Genomic DNA, 7,917 nt, shown 5'->3' with positions numbered 1-7,917 from the left:
GGTTCGATGGCAGGAATGACGAGAAGCGGTTTGAGCCAGTGGAGTAGAGGGTGTCTGCAGTACTGTTGAGGTTAGAAGTAACGAATAATGAGTTCTCAAATTCAAACAAGATACGGAACTGAGAATCGACTCTGAACTTGGGAGCGAAACTAGAAACAGGGGAGAATCTAGCTTGTTACTATCGTGAATTTTGTGGACTCTGTGGAAGACTTGAGAGGATATTTCCGCGTCTAAGATAAGCAAGGAATCATTGCTACGCGCTGGTGAAGATTGGGTAATCTTTAGAAGTCAAATCTTGGGCGAGAATTCAGAGTTCTTGCAACAGTAACAGAAAGGTTATAGCAACAAGGAGACAGTGGCTGATCTCTTTCAACAGAGGCAGCGGTAGCTAGATTTCTTCTACAACAACAGTTTTCTTTCTATGACCTCCATTATGTCTAGCTAATTTACTTATTTGATTGAGGATGAATTCTAAGTACTATATATGATTTGATTTAGTATATGAATCTGTTCTGATTTCTTCATTTGATTATTGTTTGTGTTTATTATTAAAAATGAATATGATTGATTGATATATTGTTTAGGTGGCCAACTGAATATATTTGTTAACTCAATCTAATGATAAGAAGGGTTAGGATATCCGTAATTGTTGAATAATTTCTTACACAAGTAGAGAACGTGAGACCTTGCGGAGGGATTCTGTAAAGCAATCGCGTGTGAACACAACACTAGAAAGTAGACCGAGCGTACTGAGTCTAACTACTAGGATTAAACCTAAATTCACAGACCATAAAGCATTCGACTGAATTACATCTTGTAAACGTACCTCAAGGTGGTTCAGACGGATAGACTCTGGCGACTAAGCGTACCTGTTGTCCAGTGGATTGAGGGATTTGGGAGATAGCTAAGCGTACTTGTTATCTTATGGTTAGTAATAATCTATGATTAATGATGAATGGATGAATATACTACTTTGATGAATATTTAGTTACGAAGAAGGATTCCTCGATCATCTCTCTCCATATTGCTTGCAATCTTAATTAGTTTTCATTGCTTTATTATTTATTTAGCTTTTGAATCTAAAACAAAAACTCCCATTTGTGACATTTTTGACAACTGAACTCCCTGCTCTTCGTGGGAACGATCCTTGCTTCCATTATATTACCATCTAATTGTGTGGAAATAAGATTATTAATTTGTTTAGCCTACGATACCCATCAAATTTTGGCGCCGCTGCCGGGGAGCAGTCGGTAGCTTTTGTTGTTTATTTTAGTTTTGTTTTTTTTTTCTTTTAGATTTTCTTTTTAGTTTTTAACTTTATTTTCTAGATTTTTGTTTTAGGTACTTAATCTCTGGCATCAAAGGATTGGGATTACCCCAGGTGCGAAATTCAAACTCGAAAGGGGACGGTACTAAAAGCACGTCCAAAGTTGCAACAAGAACCTTCTGCAATAAAGATGGTTAATACAGACGACGGGGAAATCCTCCACCACCTCCACCTGTGGAGAGGAAGTTAGGAGAGTTGACATCTCCATGCCCACTGTGCATTACAATCACTAACCCAGTGGAGCTGAAGTCGAATCTACTTCATCATATACCAAAGTTCAAGGGACATCCATGTGAAAATCCAAATCGACACCTTCAACAGTTCCAGAACACAATGACAAGTCTGAGGCATGCAACCGCAGACAGAGATATGGCTATGCTACAAGCCTTCCCGTTCTCATTGACAGACTTAGCAGAAGAATGGTTGTATTTTCTTCCTCTAGGGAGTGTTACAACATGGACAGAGATGAAAAAGCTATTTCTGGAGAAATATTTTCCTGCTTCTAAAGAAGCATCCGTTCGTAAGGAGATTAGTGGCATTCTACAAATGTCTGGGGAGTCTCTATATGAATATTGGGAGAGGTATAAGAAGTTGTTGGCAAGCTGCCCACACCATAATATATCCTCAATACTTATCATTCAATACTTCTACGAAGGATTACTTCCAGAACAAGGAATTTGATTGATGCGGCTGCCGGTGGTTCACTTACTGAGAAGACAATCTCGCAGGCAACCAGTTTGATTGAGAGTATGGCTTCCAATGCTCAACAATTCTACACCAGAAACAACTCTAATGTCAGAAGAGTTAGCGAGATAGGAGAGTCTGCACAGTCAGAGCAACGGATGAACAACATAGAGAAGGTAGTACAACGAATGGCGGCAATTATTCCTACTTATGAAGAAGAGTCTGAACAGGTGAATGCTATGTTCCCTAATCAGAGGCCAAAGTATGATCCCTACTCTAATACTTATAATCCAGGTTGGAAAGATCATCCAAATTTTAGTTATGCAAATCAGCAAGCTGCAGCTCCTAATCCGTATGGGCGACAAAATGGTTTTCAACAACCACAGTTCCGACCACAACCTCCACCTCAACAGCAAACTCAGAATTCTAGTTTAGAGGAGATGATGAAAATGATGATGCAAAAGCAAGATGCAAATGCTCAGCGTCAAGATACAATTCTGCAGAAGCAAGATATGGCTATAAAGGACTTGCAAACTCAAATTGGACAATTGGCTACAGACATGAATGAAATAAAAGCACAAAATTCGGCAAAGTTGCCATCACAGCCTTTCGTGAATCCAAGAGCGAACGTTAATGCTGTAACTCTAAGAAGTGGGAAGCAAACAGAAGAGCCAAAACAACAAGAAAAGTTTAGTCACGACTTGGAAGAGGAAGTAGAAGTGGAAACCTTCCAAAGGAAACCAACCTCAACTGGCCAACCTAAGGACAAAGTTCATACCTTTACCACACCACCTCCTTTTCCTAGTCGTTTTGCCAAGTCAAAGAAGCAAGCTCTAGACAAGGAGATTATGGATATTTTCAGCAAGGTGCATATCAACATTCCATTTATTGAGGCCATCAGAACGGTACCCAGGTATGCCAAGGTTCTGAAGGATTTGTGCACAAGGAAGGAGAGGTTAATTGCTAACGAGATCACTCAGGTGGGAGAAAGTGCTTCAGCTATGTTGTTGAAGAAGATGCCTGCAAAGTGTAAAGATCCTGGTGGTTTTACAGTGCCAATTACTATTGGTGAAAAACGGTTTGAGCGTGCTTTGCTTGATTTGGGAGCTTCCATAAGTGTGATGTCAGCCGATGTTTATGATTCATTGAATCTTGGGCCTTTAAAGGAGACAGGGATTATCATTCAATTGGCTAATAAGTCTAACATATATCCTAAGGGACTCGTGGAAGACGTGTTGGTGCAAGTGAATGAACTAATCTTTCCGGTTGATTTCTTTGTTGTGGATATGCAAAATGGGGACAATTGTTCGTCTACTTCATTACTTCTTGGGAGACCATTTATGAAGACTGCTAAGACGAAGATTGATTGTGATACTGGGACACTCACTATGGAGTTTGACAAAGAGGTTATACGCTTCAATATTTTTGAAGCCATGCGTTATCCAAGTGATATCCATTCCGCATTTTCTGTTGATGTTATTGGTTCGTTAGCACAACAGATGTTTGATTTGCACAACGAAGATGAACTTGAATCTGTGCTACAAAATAGCATAGATATGGACGTCCATGGCATGCCTAACTTGGATGTTGATATTCCCAAAGAGTTTGTTGAAACATGTGGTGCTTTAACGGCATCACAAGAAGTTAGAAGAGGTAATATTTCATATATCTCCTTACCTGTAACTGATGAAGTTCCTTTACCTTCTGTTGTGCAGGCACCTAAATTAGAGCTGAAACCTCTACCAATCACTTAAAGTACGCTTACTTGGGTGATGGGGAAGAGCTTCCAGTCATTATTGCAAAGAATCTCACAGCAGTACAGGAAGAACGCCTTCTTCGGGTTCTGAAAGAGCACAAAACGGCTATTGGTTGGACAATTGCTGATATCAAAGGAATTAGTCCAGCCATGTGCATGCATAGAATCCTAATGGAAGATGATGTAAAGCCAGTACGTGATGCTCAGCGTAGGCTTAACCCCCCAATGATGGAGGTCGTGAAGAAAGAGATCCTCAAATTACTAAGTGTGGGGGTGATTTACCCAATTTCTGACAGCAAATGGGTTAGTCCGGTGCAAGTGGTGCCTAAGAAATCAGGTGTCACTGTTGTTAGAAATCAAGATGATGAACTTATTCCAACAAGAGTTCAAACAGGATGGCGAGTGTGCATAGACTACAGAAAGCTCAATTCGGCTACACGCAAGGATCACTTTCCTTTGCCTTTCATTGATCAGATGTTAGAGAGGTTAGCGGGACATTCTCATTATTGCTTTTTGGATGGTTATTCGGGCTACAATCAAATTGTTATTGCACCGGAGGATCAAGAGAAGACTACCTTTACTTGTCCTTTCGGTACATTTGCATACAGAAGAATGCCATTTGGTCTTTGCAATGCGCCTGCCACTTTTCAAAGATGTATGGTTAGTATATTTTCTGATTACGTGGAAAACATCATTGAGGTGTTTATGGACGACTTTAGTGTTTATGGCGATTCATTTGATATTTGTTTAAATAATCTTGAACTTGTGCTTAAAAGATGCATAGACACTAATTTGGTTTTAAACTGGGAGAAATGCCACTTTATGGTAAACCATGGAATTGTACTTGGCCACATCGTTTCCTCTCAAGGGCTCGAGGTAGACAAGGCAAAGATAGACTTGATTAGGAACTTACAATACCCCACTTCGGTGAGGGAAATTCGCTCGTTTCTTGGTCATGCAGGTTTTTATAGGAGGTTTATCAAAGATTTCTCCAAAATCTCAATGCCGATGTGCAAATTGTTGCAAAAGGAGGTTGCCTTTAACTTCAACCAGGAGTGCAAGGATGCCTTTAATAAATTGAAGGAATTGTTGACTACTGCACCAATTATTAAGTCACCTGACTGGAGTTTGCCGTTCGAGTTAATGTGTGATGCAAGTGATTATGCAGTCGGAGCTGTTTTGGGTCAGAAAGTAGACAAGAGGTCACATGTGATTTATGCATCAAGGACCCTAAACGATGCTCAAATCAACTATTCTACTACTGAGAAGGAGTTGTTGGCTATAGTATTTGCATTAGAAAAATTTAGAGCTTATTTGGTGGGTACCAATGTGATTGTATATTCTGATCATGCAGCACTACGGTACCTATTAAAAAAGAAGGAGGCCAAGCCAAGACTCATACGTTGGATTCTTTTGCTGCAAGAATTCAATATGGAAATCAGAGATAAGAAAGGTGTTGAGAATACAGTTGCCGATCATCTTAGTAGACTTGTTGTTTCCGAAGAAGCACTTCCTTACAAGATCGTTTTCCAGACGAACAACTTTTCTCAATTGAAGAATCAACACCTTGGTATGCTGATATAGTAAACTATTTGGTTACAAGGCAAGTACCTAGTACGATGTCTAACTTTCAAAAGTTAAAGCTTAAGAAAATAGCCAAGCAGTATGTGTGGGATGAGCCCTACTTGTGGAAATATGGTGCTGATCAGATTATTCGCAGGTGCGTACCTAACTCTGAATTTCAATCTATTTTATCTTTTTGTCATTCTTATGCTTGTGGTGGTCACTTTGGTGCAAAACGTACCGCTCTCAAAGTCCTTGAGAGTGGCTTTTTTGGCCTACCCTATTTGAGGATGCATATGCTTTTTGCAAATCTTGTGATAGATGTCAACGAACGGGCAATCTAGGTGCTCGAAATCAAATGCCCCTCAATCCTATTCTCACTGTCGAGATTTTTGATGTGTGGGCATTGATTTTATGGGTCCTTTTGTTAATTCGAATGGAAAATTTTATATACTTCTTGCTGTGGATTATGTTTCTAAATGGGTGGAAGCAAAATCCACCCCTACTAATGATTCTCAAGTTGTATGTGAGTTTGTGAAGGAATATATTTTCTCTAGACATGGTACACCAAGAGTGTTTATCAGTGATGGAGGCTCGCACTTCAAGAAATCCTTTCATGCTCTCCTCAAGAAACACAACATTACACACAAGGTCGGTACGCCATATCACCCACAGACTAGTGGGCAAGCTGAAATTTCAAATCGTGAGATCAAGTCCATCTTGGAAAAAACCGTTAACACCACACGAAAGGATTGGAGTTTTAGACTAAACGATGCATTATAGGCTTATAGAACAGCATACAAGATGCCGATTGGTATGTCTCCGTATCGATTGGTTTATCGAAAAGATTGCCATCTCCCAGTTGAACTTGAGCATAAGGATTTATGGGCAGTAAAGATGTGCAACATGGAGTATGACAAAGCGGGGAAACAAAGGCAACTACAAATCAATGAGCTAGAGGAGATACGTAATGATGCTTACGAGAGTGCTCGTATATACAAGGAAAAGACTAAGATTTTCCATGACAAGATGATTTCTCGAAAGAATTTTGTTGTGGGACAAAAAGTTCTTTAATTTAATTCTCGTCTTCGTTTATTTCCTGGTAAGCTAAGGTCCCTATGGATTGGACCTTTTGTTGTTAGTAATGTTTTTCCTCATGGTGCAGTTGAGATTACTAGTAGTAAAATCGGGATAACATCCAAGGTCAACGGCCATAGATTGAAGTCATATTACGAAAACTTCTCTACTGAGAAGGTGGACGCAATTAGACTTCAAGATTTACTCCCTTTGGAGGAGTAGTAAGGAGACTGCCAAGTCGGGCTGACGACTTTAAACCAAGCGCTAATGGGAGGCAACCCATAGGTTTTGTATCTTAAACCCTTTTATTTTTTGTTTTTATTATTTTCATATCGTATTTTCATACCCATGTTTAATTTCATTGAATCTGGAATCTATCTTAGAAGAGAATTATGACGAATACCTTTTCGTCAGAAATATTCAGACTGCGCATAGTTAAGTCCAGAGACCATAACTGTCAGACTGTTTATCGAAACACTGTGCCCTTTTGAAACTTTGTAGAAAACAATTAGATGAACAACTTTTGTGAAACAGAGTTTTTCCAAATTCCTTACTAATTTGCACAGTTTTTGCGTTTTATCTGCTCTTACGTCAGAAATCAGAATTTTCGGTTTTACACATTGAGGACAATGTGAAGTTTAAGTGTGGGGGAGTATTTTGCATATAGATTTTTCATTTTTTTTTTATTTTTTTGCATAAAACCTTCAACTTGTAGAGATTTTAGACTCACTAGCATACTTCTAGGTATGTTTACATAGAGATTCTGACCGACATAACTTAATTTGGAAGTGTTAGGGAACTATGTTCGGATTTCTTACGAACTGGAGTGTTAAATAATGGATTTAATCATGCCGGTGATGCAAATGAGGTGCAGGGAGAAATGCATTATTAGAGTTGTTGATCAATCATTAGTGGAGACTACCCATTTTCATATCAACCGAGGCACCAGACCAGATTTCTTTTTTATAAATGACTACAGAGCTTTCTTTTGAGTGTGTGTCACCGCACGTTAATTCCGGGTAGAATAGTGAGCTACCCAACCTCCCACCAATAGAAGCATTACTTTTGATCTCTTGAGTGCTAATTTTGTCAATCATGAGGGTGACGTCTATAGATGATAACCACCTTCTTGTAGTTTGATTTGCAGTTAACACCATTCTCTCTCTCGTCAACAACAGATCCATAGAAACACATCATCATCAACAAGTGGAGCGACATCAAAATCTACAAGGAAAGTTGAAGACGTTTGAGGTTTACAAGCAACAATTCAAGGAAGAGCAAAAATTTCATATACAAGTAAAAGCAACATATAATGAGCGGATTTTTATATACATGTTGAGACTTATTACAAGAGCAAAGAAAATCAAAAGATGAGAACTATTGAAGTTTATGATACGAAGACATTAAAAGTTGTGAAGATCAAAGTGGTAACATACTTCTCACATGGCCATGTTAATTTTATTTCATATTTATTGTTTTAGTTTCAATCTCTCTTCAAGAAAAAATAAAT

Source organism: Papaver somniferum, chromosome 2, assembly GCF_003573695.1.
Source record: "Papaver somniferum cultivar HN1 chromosome 2, ASM357369v1, whole genome shotgun sequence".
Classification (NCBI taxonomy): domain Eukaryota; kingdom Viridiplantae; phylum Streptophyta; class Magnoliopsida; order Ranunculales; family Papaveraceae; genus Papaver; species Papaver somniferum.
This window is presented reverse-complemented; position numbering follows the sequence as displayed.